Source organism: Phyllostomus hastatus, unplaced genomic scaffold, assembly GCF_019186645.2.
Source record: "Phyllostomus hastatus isolate PE091 unplaced genomic scaffold, TTU_PhHast_1.1 phas_contig_196, whole genome shotgun sequence".
Taxonomy (NCBI): domain Eukaryota; kingdom Metazoa; phylum Chordata; class Mammalia; order Chiroptera; family Phyllostomidae; genus Phyllostomus; species Phyllostomus hastatus.
The window spans coordinates 9,195,970-9,209,763 of NW_025333709.1; positions in this window are offsets into that span (position 1 = coordinate 9,195,970).

The window sequence follows — 13,794 nt, forward strand, 5'->3', positions numbered from 1 at the left end:
AGTATAAAAGCCTTGTGATCAAAGGTTCAACTGATCATCGTCCCCTGAATGGTACATGGTATTTGGGCACATATCACATATCATCTTTACAATGGAGGTGTCTAGAAATGCCATTTCACAGATGGGTCAGTCTGATGCCCACAAAACTCCCTGGGCCAGGTGAGCCTGGCGCATGCTTGTGGAGCCCACCGTGAAGCACAGGTGATTTTAAATGCATGGAGGACCTTCTGGCTGGTTTATGGCTTGAGCCCGCTGGAACTGGATCTGACCTCAGAGTGGACTGCAGCCAGTGACTGCCATAGTATGATTAAGTATTGAAGCGGAGTCATTTAGAAAACATGGGGAGATTATTAACTGAATTTTCAGGTGAGGAGATGAAGGCTGAGTATCTTCCCAAGGTCATCTAGCTAATAAATGACTGAGCCAGATTTGAACACAGTTCTGTTTTACTCAGAGGTGTGTATTTTTAATTAGTATGATTCCATATTTCTGATATATACATGCCCATACACATGCGTGTTTACATATACATGCACATGCACATATATGTATACATTATTTGCAACATGTGGTAAGAGTTTAAGTGGCTCACTATATATAAATAACTCAGGACTCTGATTTCTATCTGGTCTAGGAGCCTGTTTGTTTATTGCTGTATAACAAATTACCCCCAAATTGTGGCTTAAAACAGCAACTATTTTTTCATAGTTTCTGTGGGTCAGAAATCTTGGAATGGCTTCTCTGGATTCTTCCGGCTCAACATTTCTCAGGAGGTTACAGTCAGTCCATTGATTGGGGTCGTGGTCTCATATCGGGTATAGCCTGGGAGGGAGTTCTGCTTTCAGCTCACTCGTGCGGTGGTTGGCAAGCCCCTGTCTTTCACTGCAAGGCTCTCTCCACAGGGCGGCTGCGCAGCACGACAGCTGGCATCTCCCAGGGCAAGCCATCCAAGAGCAGGCGAGCAAGAGCCCTGCAAGACAGAAGCCACAGTCTATTATATTCTAATCTTTTCAAGCGACATACCGTTACTTTGCCTCAGTCGCTGCATTAGCAGTGAGTCACTGGGTCCAGTTCTCACTCAAAAGGAGGAGAATTACTTAAGGGCATGCATACTCAGAGATATGGATCCTCGGGCCGTCTTGGCTGCCTAACACAGGGATGTTTCTTAGTGTTTCTTATTATTAGTCTCTTCCAAGACCATGCTCAGTCTCCTGGGCTCGGCAGTACTTGTGTTGAGAGTGTTGCCTAATTGCTACTGCAGGCATCAGACAGAAGTCAATAAAATATGGCATCACATTATTATCATTCTGAGCAATCCTCACAGCTAGTATTTCTTTCTGATGACAGATCTGTAGGTGGTAAAGCATTTTGTTGGGATGAGTAAATTAGGTTATCATTATTACAAATGTCTTTGGCAAGACCAGAGGCACGATAATATTTACCTGTTCGTTGCACTCAGTGAGGTGTTAAATAGCGTGCATCCGTAAGTCCGGTAGATATTGTTAAGGACAAAATTTAAGAAAATCAGTAGTGTGGCATGGGTTAGGAGACTGGGACCCAGTCCTTGTCCTGGCCGTGTGGACATGCCATTTAGTCGCTCTGGTTCTCAGGGTCCTTATCTGTGAAATAAGGAGGCTGACAACCTCGAAGCCTTCAGGGATCAGGCTGGTAATGTGAGAGCGTGAAGCGTGTAAGGTGTAAGACAGAAGTGAGTGGCAGGCCGTGACGACGGCAGAGTGCGGGGACTGTCCCCGGGATGGGCCGTTATCGCCATGGGAAGGTGTGGGCACGGTCCTGCCATCTTCTGACTTTTCAAGGGAAGTTAGAAATCAAGCCTTTTTGTAACATTTTTCTATTTTTAAAACTCTGTATAGGTCAAACACTATTTACCCTGTGGGTGGTCAGTTTCAAATCCACATGGCACCGATTCTTGAGAACCTTTCAGTCAAAAAATGCGTCTGTCTTTTACTGACAACATGAACTTCGGAATGCCGTGATGCAGAACATTGCATACATTGGACAAACATCTCATTGGCAGTATTATTGCCGTAGATACACATAAAAACGTTCTTTGTCTTCCTTTAGGTGGTTTGTTTTTCTAACACTTCAATTGCTTTAGAAAAATCTATATTTCTGCTCCAAGGAATCAATAAAAAACAGTTAGTGTGAGAGGCACTTCTCATTTCATTTATAGTTGACCCTTGGTGCTGCCAGGGAAATAGAACAGGAATTACAAAATGAGAAATTTAAATGAATCTTGATGCTATCTGGTAGGAAATCTTCACCACCTCAGGTCATGGACTCAGCGATAACATCTATCTAGTACTTGTTAAAATTAAGTCATAAATTATATTCATAAAGATTTTTAAAAATAACCTCACACAGGGTCAATGTCAACAGAAGAAATTAAAAAAGCAATTGAGGAGCCCTGATGAATGAGCTCGTGGGCCCTGGAATTGACTGCGTGATTGTCAGGACCCAATTTTTACCTAATAAACACACAAATGCCATCGTTAATATTGACACAGGGAAGTTAAATGGAGATACTCTTTATGATAAAATGTCATTTTGGGAGAATTAATATGAAGATCACTCGAACAGACTTGAAATGGAAAATTCTGGGCCCTGCAAGTTGTGGAAGTGATAATTGGGAGGGAGCTATTTCTAGAAGGTTCTGTGCATTTTTTAATTGGCTAGGTGAAGCGGACTACTGTTGTGCTAATTGCAGGGAAACTGTTGCCTTCATCAATGTCAGGCGTCAGAGAAAGCGCTCCTAATCCCCGTGAAATATGTTGCCTTTTCTGCCTTTGTATCAGCAGCAGACCCCGACTTCTAGCTCTGCGGGGAGGATAGTGCCCAGTGCAGACTGAGGGGCTTGTGCTCCAGGGTCAGAGTTTGCTGATCCTCCTGCACTCTGACTCCCGTCAACCTCGTTGGACAGCACTGTTGGTTTGGAGGCCGCCTAGCAGAGAGATTCTCAGCATGAACTTTGCACTGAGTCCTTCCAGGTTTATCTCCTGTTTAGATCCCTTGCTTGTCAGCTCTGTGACCTTGGGCAAGATACTTATACGTCTCTCTGCCTTGGTTTTCTCATCTATCAAATGGGGACAATTTTTGTATATGGAATTGGTGCACGAAAAGTATAAAAGTACTCATAATGCACAGTAAGCATTCAGTCTATCTTAGCTATTACTCTTATCGTTGTTTTCCCCTGGTGCCTTTGCCAGACTCACAGGACTTCTCCCCTTGTTTGCCATGCCTGTTGTGTTTACTGCTAGTTTCTGGTGCTGAACTTCAAGGTGTGCGTTTGTGTTTAGGAGAGGTCCTGTCTAGTCATCCCCTTCAACATCATCAGTGGGTCAGCATTTCTTACCGATGGCGGGAACCCGGATTATACCTAATAGATGGAAGGGACCCCTGGCTGTGTTTCAGGGAACTGGCCTCCTGTCGAGCCCTGTGGGTGGGCCGCAGGGTTCTGGTACCAGGACACCACCATGGGTGTGGATCTTAGTAATAAAATCTGTGGTAAAGTTCAGTCTCTCTCTCTCTCTGTCTCTTTCTCTCTGTGTGTAATCAGGGAGCAACAGTCACTTCTCTTTCTAGGTTTAGCTCGTGTTTCATCATCTTGTGAAGTGTTTTGAGAGCCATTGTTCCCCACATGGAATCAAATGCTTCCTCTTTGGTGCCGTCACTGTATCCTGCTCCAACTTGTACCCTCTGAACCACATCATTTTAGTGCAACTTCTGTGTCCATGTGTCATTGCCTCCACTTGTGAGCCCCTTGAGTGTATCTCCAGGACTTAACAGAGGCCTGGCATACAACAGACCTTTAAAATGCATCTTTTTTAAAAAAAATTTTATTTATTTATTTTTAGAGAGGGAAGGGAGGGAGATAGAGAGAGAGAGAGAGAGAAACATCAATGTGCAGTTGCTGGGGGTCACGGCCTGCAACCCAGGCATGTACCCTGACTGGGAATCGAACCTGCGACACTTTGATTCGAAGCCCGCGCTCAATCCATTGAGCTATGCCAGCCAGGTAAAATGCATGTTGAGTAAGGATGAAGAGCAGGATGGCTGCCAGGAAAATGGAAAATGAGTCTGATGGTGAGCACTTTTGATGGAGGCACATGCAAGAATCAACCAATGAACGCATAAAGAAGTGGACCAACACATTAATTTTTCTGTCTCTAAAAAAAAATAAATAAAAAAACGAAAACCCCATCAATCATTGAGACCTTTGAATTAGATGATTAGATCCTTTCTGCTTTGAGCTTGAAGTGGATTTGAATAAGGAGACAAGTGGAAGAAAAGTCTAGAGACGGCAGTAAGATTGAGTGGCAGAGAGGACTTGAGGGACAGAGAGTGCCGTGAAAGGAAGGAAAGTAATCGAGTGTTGATACTGTGTCATAGACTCGGAGCTGGGCTGTTTGCCATATTATCTTTTTCCACTTTTACAACCTGTGAGTTACACTGCTGAGAAAAATGGGGCTCTCTCTGAGAGGGATGACACTTAGGAAACATGTAGCAGGGAAGAGAAAAAACTTGAGTGATGGAATGAAGATTGATCTAAAGTTCCTGTGCTGGGCCATGGTTTTTCTCCAGGGAAAGAAATGAGGGGCTATAATTTTAGAGATATTAGTCCATATGCCGTGATGTGATAGTGTTGGTCTCCAAGAAAAAGAGTCCAAAGAAAAAAATTCCTACAGTCTTTCCAAGTGTTTTACAAAACAGATGATTTCTTAGATAATTTAAGAGACAATATTTCATTGGTTTCTAGGTTTTTTTTCCCCCTTCAAAATTGGCCAAAAGGAAAATGTCAGGCTAAGGTGTGCTCAGGCACTTGGTCTTTTTAAAATAGCTTGATGCCAGCCCCCCTTCACCCATTGGAATGGCACTGGAATTGATGAGTTTCTGCTGTGTGCTGAGCACTGTGCCAGGCCCTGGAAATACACAGGTGAACGGGTCTTTGCCACCACAGGGCTCTCACTCTAGGTAGGAAGACAGACCTAAAATAATTACACAGATAACTCTGTAATTACAGTAATGAGAAGAGCTATGGAAGAAGAGTGAAGGTTATTAAGGTAATTATAAGAGGAAGAATAACTATATAGAGATGAAGAGGGAATTTTCATGAGATCCTCTCCCAAGGCTATGATATTTCAGCAGAGACCTGCAAGAGGAGTAGAATTTATCCAGTTGAAGAGTAAGGAGCTCTCCAGGCAATGCGCACACTTGTCTGTCATCTGGCATGGCAATTCCTGCTTATGCTTTGGATTTGGTACCAATCCCACCCTACTCTGAGCACATTCCATTTAGGATAGGAGGTAGTTGACTTGGGCTTCGACCAGTCACTGTTCTTTGCCTCTCTCACTGGCTTTGGAACCGGTTCATACTTTCTTCTGTATTGCCTTTGCTATGCCTCCTGGTTTCCGCTGTCTTCTGTCTGCTTTCTACTTGCACATTAAAATCGAAGAGATGTTAGAAAAATACCTTTTTCCATTTTAGAAAATGCCAGTTATATTGAAGAGTGGTTCCCTGAGATGCAAAGCCAATTTGAATGACATCTCTGATTTGATATGACTGCTGGTGAACATAAGAAATAGCATCTATTTATTAAGGAAGCCATGTGCAAATGCAGGGCATGTTTGCAAAGGCTTATTATAGCATGAGAGGTGATTGCTGCTTTGTTTGTTTGGTTTGTGGCTAAGTCATTACAATGCTCCTCTTCTAGAAAAGAAAATGTATGTAGACTTAGATGTTTCTGTCAGAGTAATTGCTTCCAGTTTACTTAAAGGTAATCCAAATTCCGAAAACCATTGTTGCAGTGGGTGTTGCTTATTTTGGGCTGTCCAACATCTATTTGCCCTACTGTTGGAAACATCACTCCAATATACTTTGCAGTATTGTAGTAGTTAAAGTAAGACTTACTATAGCAGTAAATACTAATGCTCACTGTTGTAATGCCTAATCACTATAAAAATGTATTTCTTACTCATGTCATAGGCTGATGTGGGTGGGCATTCCTGGCTTCTATTTTCTCATTTGGAGATTTCTGCATTTTCTACCTTCTAATATTTCAGAGTCTTCTCCTTTTAGTTTCAGGTGGGAAAAAAGAGAATTAAAGGTGGGTTGATGTCATGGGCAAGGGTTTCATGTTATTTGTTATGAGTCAGTCACATGACTGTCCCTAGCTGCAAGAGAAGCAGAGAAATGCATTCTAGTCACCTGTGTGGGAGGAAAAGGAACTACCACTGTATGCTGTAGTTACCTATCTCTTCCCCATGTTTCAGAGGATGCTGACCCCACTCTGAAGCCCAGAATAGGTTCTTCTGCTCAGGCGTGGACATATGACCTCAGCTAGTTTGGTCAAGCCTGGATTCCAGACTTGTGTTGAGTGGTTGGGTGGCATACTCTCCCTTATGTAGATAAACAAGAGAACGTGTAGTTCTGTGGCAGCCATCCTGAAATGAGAGGAGAGGCAGTGGCAGGGGTGTTTGTGCCTTGGAGATTGAAGCCAACCCCCCAAAAGTGAACCCAGAAACAGACACAGAGAAACCAGATCTGGTCATTGTTTCAGCTGTTGGGGCAAGCGTCTCCTGAAGCCATGGCTAGTTTTCCAGTCAGAGGAGCCAGTTAGCTTCTTTTTCTTTTTTAAAGATTTAAAAAAAACATTTATTTATTTATTTATGAGAGGGGAAGGAGGGGAGAAAGAGAAACATGAATGAGAGGGAGAAACATTGATCGGCTGCCTCTCATACACGCTCTGACCAGAGACCAAGCATGTGCCCCGACTGGGAGTGAATCAGTGACCTTTGTGCTCTGTGGGACAATGCCCGACCAAGTGAGCCACATCAGTCAGGGTACATTAGTCCCCTTTTTACATTTAATTCATTTGCAGTTATGGTTTATCTTTTTAAAAACTTCTAGTCTTGAAGATTATATCATAAGTGATATAATCAGCCATGCAAAGAGTTAGGGAATATATACTATTTATGTGACTTCATTTAGTGCATAATGAATTGGAGAAATGGGCTCTTTTTTTCATTCTTTAAATGTTTTTTGTTTATGCTATTACAGTTATTCCACTTTTTCCCCCTTTGCCCCCCTCCACCCAGCCTACCCCCCACTCCCATAATCAGTCCCCTTACCATGGGGACTGATTATGTAAGTGGGGCCCATGGGTCTTTCATGTATGTTCTTTGACTAGTCCCTTCACTTCCTTTCAATCAGTCCCCACTGTCCTGCTCCCCTATTACAGCTGTCAGTCTGTTCCCTGATTCTATGCCTCTTTCTTTTAAAGTATTGTAATTACATGTGATTACACACTGGCTAGTTTAACAAAGGCTTTATATCATGTGCTTATTGTGTTTTTTTAAATAAAGATTTTACTTATTTTTAGAGTGAGGGTAAGGGAAGGAGAAGGAGAGGGAGAGAAACATCGATTTGTGGTTGCCCTTCATATGCCCCCTACTGGGGACCTGGTCTGCTACCCAAGCATGTGCCCTGACTGGGAATTGAACTGGCCACCCTTTGGTTTGCAGGCTTGCGCTCAATCCACTGAGCTGCACAAGCCAGTACGCTTATTGTGCTTTTTAAACCTCACCTGGGGCAGTTTCCATTACAAACACTGACTTCCCTGCTGGCTAGCATTTTGACATCCCTCTTCTTGGCAATATTTCAGTGGTGGCACTCTTTCAACTCGTATTTACACTCATACTCAATTTAAATAAATTGAGATTTAAACAAAGCCATGGTAAAGCAGGGATCAAATTTCTCCCCTTGTAGGTGATAGCATTCAGTGTTTTCATCTAACGCTTCCTAAGAACTAACAGTTAGTGCAATGGTGTGTGCAAATACGTTTATAAATGCTTAGGTAAAGCACAGAATTTCAAATGTACAATGTTGTGCTAACAAAGGAGTCTTTCTGGGTTTCTTCGTGACTGAAGAGGAAGCAACCAGCCAGAGGATGCATGGCCTACTTTATTAATTAGGATATAGATTCAGCTCTAACAAAAATGAAAGCTTATTTCCTTTTCACAGAAAAATTTGACCTGATATTATGGCTTTGCTCTGTGAATTCTTCAGAGACCCAGGTGCTTCCCCTTTTGTTGCTCTTGTATCACGAGGATGTTGTTCACGGGATCCACGTGGGTTCAGCGCCTGGTTGTGCTTCAGCTAGGGTGAACATGGAGATGGGAAGGGGCGGGGGAGTATTGGTTGGAACAGGCTAGACTGTGTTATGGTAATAACCACCTTCAAAATATTGATGACGCATTTTTGGCTCATGTGATATGTTTGTATGGGCCATTAGGATATCTGTTTCATGTTTCTGTCACTCAGGGATACCAGAGGATGGGCATGTGTCATCTGACGCATGGGTAGGGATTGTGGCAGGGGAAGGGCAAGCTGGAGAGTCTCACATCGGAAGGGCTTTGCCTTTCACCTATTGGCCAGGCCGTCACATGACCGCATTCAATATCAAAGAGTCAGGAAGTACAACCCTTCAGTAGAATGTAAGTGAATAGAGCCCTAATGACTACCGTGAAGGGCATGGCCCTTCAAAGCATGTCCTGAGAGTTACACACATCAGGTTTTCTCACATCCTGTCAGTAAAGACTCAGGCATGGGGCTTCCCCTAACCAAAAAGGAAGTGGGTAAATGCTAGTCTTCATTTCTGTTACAATGGTTATGATCCCTGGCATTTCCATTTGATTCTTTCTTAGAGTTTACATCTCTCTGCTTGCATTATATCTGTTCTTTCATATTCTGATTTTTCATTACAGCCTCGGCATATTAATCATAGTTATTGTACTTGGTGTGATAATTCCAAAATATCTCATATCTGAGTCTGGTTCTGTCCTTGCTTTGTATCTTGTGTTTTTCCTTGCCTGTTAGCATGCTTTCCATAAGTTTTTACTGAAAGTCAGACATGATATGTTTGGTCATATACACTGAGATAAATAGGCCATGGGTGCGAGACTTTATATTCATTTCACTGGGAGATATGCGCTGTTGCTGTTTGCATGAGCTGTGTATGTGTGAGGCTTCCATTTTCTCTAGTGTCCTCAATTTTGTCTCCTGGATTGTCTATGGGTTCCCTTAGGAATTCCTTCTTTCAAGATTTTATTTATTTATTTTTAGAGAGGGAAGGGAGGGAGAGAGAGAGAGAGAGAGAGAGAAACATCAATGTGCGGTTGCTGGGGGTTGTGGCCTGCAACCCAGGCATGTGCCCTGACTGGGAATCGAACCTGCGACACTTTGGTTCGCAGCCCATGCTCAATCCACTGAGCTATGCCAGCCAGGGCTAGGAATTCCTTCTTAAATAGACTTTACTTAACCTTGTATTCCTTCCCATAGTAGTCTCTGCCGTTACCCAGGAGCCCGGTTGATGTGGCGGTGGGGTGTGGGAGGAGGGAAAGCGTTCTGTACTTCTGCGGTCCACTCTCAGCCTTTCAGTGAGCATGTGCTTCTTGGCTGCGACCCTCCCCACGCTTCTCAGCTTTTCGTTTTCCTTACTTAGGTGAGACAAGAAGGGCAAGGGTGCTCGAGGTAGGTATTTCCTTCCTTCCATGAGTCAGGCTGTGATAATGTAGCTGATCTTAAGGGATGATGAAGATAAAACTCTGGATGTATTTCACACTGGCTGCTTTCCCCCCTCCTCTTTGCTGGAAGCACAAAATGAAATGTTTCCCGTTTTCATCGCGAGAACTTGATGGGGCTCCTGGAAGTGACACGCACAAGCGTATGCTGTTCCTCCATACGACTGGGCCCCCGGGAGTCCTTGCCTGTCATAGCCGTCCGCACGCAGCCTCCAACAGTTCGTCGTTAGGTTCTGCCCATTGGTGGCCCCAGCAGCGTCCACTCTTGGTGAGTTGTGGTTCTCAGTATTGGCCTGTCTGTCTCTTGAGTTTTCAGGGCACTAGTTTGCCCTGGGACCTCAAGACTCTGATGATTCTATGTAGAGTCGTTGACTTTCACTCTGTTCAGCTGTTTTCTCGTTGTCGAGGGAGGGAGTGACAACTTCCGAGTTGTTTACACGGCCGTCCAGTGGTAGGGCAAGAGGAGTGGGGGTGAAGCAGTGCAGAAGCTAATCTTGCCCTGGCCTTCAGTGCACAGGTGGGAGGCTTCGGTGGGGTGAGGGCTCGGGGTTTTAATGTGACAATGGACAAAGCCTTCTACCACCTGAGTGTGGCCAGAGGACAGCTGAATTACTAGAGAACTATGCAAGCTGTGACAGAGACCACCAGTTGCCTGTCCATTTTCTCCTCCTCACTTTGTAACAAACCTAGATTTTCCACTGGGCACTTTGTACCCTACCTAAAAAGCTACCTTACACAGGCTGCTGGTCAACAAAACAAAGTTTCATATTGTACTTACAGTCAGTTTCCTTAGGCATTCCTTTCCTTCCTTTCTCCTTTATCCTACTCCTTGGAATGTGGATATGTTAGCTGGATCTCCAGCCGCTCTTCGGGCTGTGAAGGCAGGGAGAGGTTTGGGGGAGCAGGGAGCTAGAAAGAACCGAGTCCCTGAGGAACATGACGCTGTAACCCCATCCCTGGACAGTTCATGTCAAGGCTTGTTTTATGTAATATGAATAGGTTTCTATCTTATTTAAGCCACTTATTTACAGGGTTTCTATTTCTCCCAAGAAAACTTAATTCTAATTATATAAAACCCACCCAGGATTACACACAGGGGGTGGAAAATGCATCCATGGGGAAGGTTTGCAGTTCTGCAATAGAGAGAGGGAGAGAATACATTAGATTTGTCTAAGGTCTAGCTCATTCAATAAACAAGTTACAGTATAAAGCTCACAGCTGAGCAAGATCTACCCAAACAAAGAGGAGGGGAACTGTGTAAGTTCAGGTCCTTTAAGAAGCAGACATCAAGGTGAAAAGCAGGGGAAAGCACTTTCTAGGAAGGAGGGCAGAGCCCAGGGGCATCAGGCCGAAGCCTGGACCTGGAGGAGAGAGGGAGGGAGGGAGGGAACAATGGACGGGGTCATGTAGTGATTACTTACTGTGAGAGCTTGTCAGTGGCTGGGAGAGGGAGGTATTTAGGTGACAGGGCCACTTCTGACAGGGACAGTCACATTGATAGAAAGTTTTAGCGGTTTACTTTGTATTTCTACTTTAAACTTTGAGAAGGTACACAGAAAACTTTAAACTATATTTTAAGATTACTATGAGGTCTGTCTGGAAAAAGTCCAGCCATTGTTAATATAACGAGATCGGTTTGCATGACATCGATGTAACCTGGCAGCCAAGGAGAGTGGACTGCAATGTGCATGCATGGACAATGACGGCTTCACTGTGCTAGTCAGTGGGGGCGGTAGATGCTGAAGAGGGAGCACGTGTACTGTGTGGCCTTCGCATTCAAAATGACTGAGCAAGTAGAGCAAGGAATCTGCATCAAATTTTTCATTAAGCTTGAACTTTCCTTTGTGGAAACTATTCAGATGATTCGAAAGGCCACAGCTATGGGCAACTGATGATTAGCAGCTTCATCATGACAACACGCCTGCTTGTGCATCACGTCTTGTGCAGAGTTTTCTGGTGAAATATCAACTCACCGAGGTGACTCAGCCCCCCAAAGCCCAGATTTGGTGTCTTGTGACTTCTGGCTTTTCCCAAAACTAAAATCACCTTTGAAAGGGAAGAGATTTCAGCTTTCCAGTGGGATTCAGGAAAATACTATGGGGCAGCTGATGGAAACTGGGAGAACTGTGTGAGGTCCCAAGGTACCTACTTTGAAGGGGACTGAGACATCATTGTCCTGTGTACAATGTTTCTTATATCTTGTGTCTTCTTCAATAAATGTCTCTATTTTTCATATTACATGGTTGGATACCTTCTGGGCAGTCCTTGTGTATACTAGTCAGTAGGAGCTGTGTCTCCTTGAACTTGCTACACACACAGTAGTTGTGCAATAAATGTTCAGAGGAGAAACGATTGAATATTTGATGTCATTATTCATCAGCAAGCAGAAAGAAAAACTTCCGGAACCTCCCTCTTTGCTATACAATTTCTTTCCTCCTTTTGTTTCTTAAACTTGACTATGATGCTGCGTGAAATGGAATGACCTAGTGGCTCAAGAAATGCCTGGATCGAATCTTGTAGAAATTAGCAGAGAGAACATAATTCAGAGGAGACCACGGGGACAGTGACAAGAAAGTAAGTAGGTTCACCCCTCTCAGATATGCTCATTATTCAGGGTTGCCCAATAATTTAGCATCCTATCCTATTACTGAATGCATGCTGCCTGATTATTTTTCACCCCTGCAAAGAAGCGTAGGTATCGGGATGTTTATGACTTGTATGATGTTCTTATGTTTATTTCTGCCAGGACTGGAGGTTTTGCTAGTCAGCCTTTCTTTCAGGCAGATGCCCCACCGCCCTCTCAGTCAGAACATGTGGAAAGTACGTCGAGGTTGCCTTGTTTTCCCCCAGGACTCACTGTTGAGTTTCCTCCTTCCTTGGCACACTGCTAGACCACAGTCTCAGCCCCCTGGCATGTGGGAGCGGGTATACAACTAGCTCTCAGCAATGCAGGGGGACTGTAAGTGATGTGAGTCCTTTCTGGATCAAGGTGAATAAGAGTTCGTGTGTTTTCTGTGTGCGTTCTCTTCTTATCCACTGCCTGGAGCAGAGATGGTGCCCCAAAACATAGCCGAGTCGTGCGATGAAAGTTATCATTATTGGCTCCATTTCACAGAAGAAGAAACTGAGGCTAGAGAGATCAAGTAATTTACATGGAGTAGGCAAGTGGCAACATCAGGATTTGATTAAGTAGTTTAATGTCTCCATAACCACTAAGTTGATAGCTCTCTAAGTCTCAATTTCTTCAGTTACAAATGGAGATATTAAGGCATTCTCATAGGCATGTTATGGAGATGAATGAGTTAACACGTCAACAAACCTTGAGAGAACATAGCAGAAAATCACTCAAAATAATAGGAGTGTACCTGTGCGTGTGTGTGTGAGTGCCTGCACACCCGTGAATGTATTTGGAATTTTGTCACAACAAGGCTGCTTTTTAAATAAACGATCCATGGCTGAAACCTGAGAATCTTCTCATCACTTGAGGATTTCTGTGCAGTGACATTTGCTGGATAGGATTTGACCTGTTACAAGAATTATGCCTTTCTTCTAAGGAGACTGTTTAGATACTAATTTGCTTTCTTGCTTCTAAGCAACCAGGAACAGGGAGAGGGTCAGCAGCTCCTCAGGCAGTGTCAGGATAGCATCTGGTTCTGGGTCCTAAAGGAAGCTGTGTTCCTCCCTCCCGGAGAGAAGGAAGGGCAGCCAGCCTGGGGTGGCAGGGTGGGGGGTGAGCCAAGCGCAGCCCTGCAGGACTCTCCTGAGCCTCAGGAAAACGCAGCCAAATGATAATTCAGAAATCAGAGTATTTCGGCTTTTATTTTGAATAAAAACATTTTGAGGTAGTGTGGTGTAGAGAACCAAGAGTCAGAACAGTCAGATTTGAGCCTTCCATTTAACTAATCTTGGGACTTCGGTGTGCTTAATGATTTCCATAAACTAGTTTTCCCGTGTGTAAAACGGGGATAGCGCTGGCTCTGACCACCTTCCTGGAACTGTTTTGAGGGTAAAACGCAGTTACATGCATGAATTGTGCTAATGTAAGTCCTTGTAGTTGCTGTGACATTTTTGCTACTCAGTTGCATTGAGAGCTTTCAGCATCTGAAGGAAAAAGCCTCGCATTTTCAATATGGAATAAATGCATCTTTTCACAAGCTCTTTCCGACTGCTCGCTGCGTGCTTATTGGAAAACCTC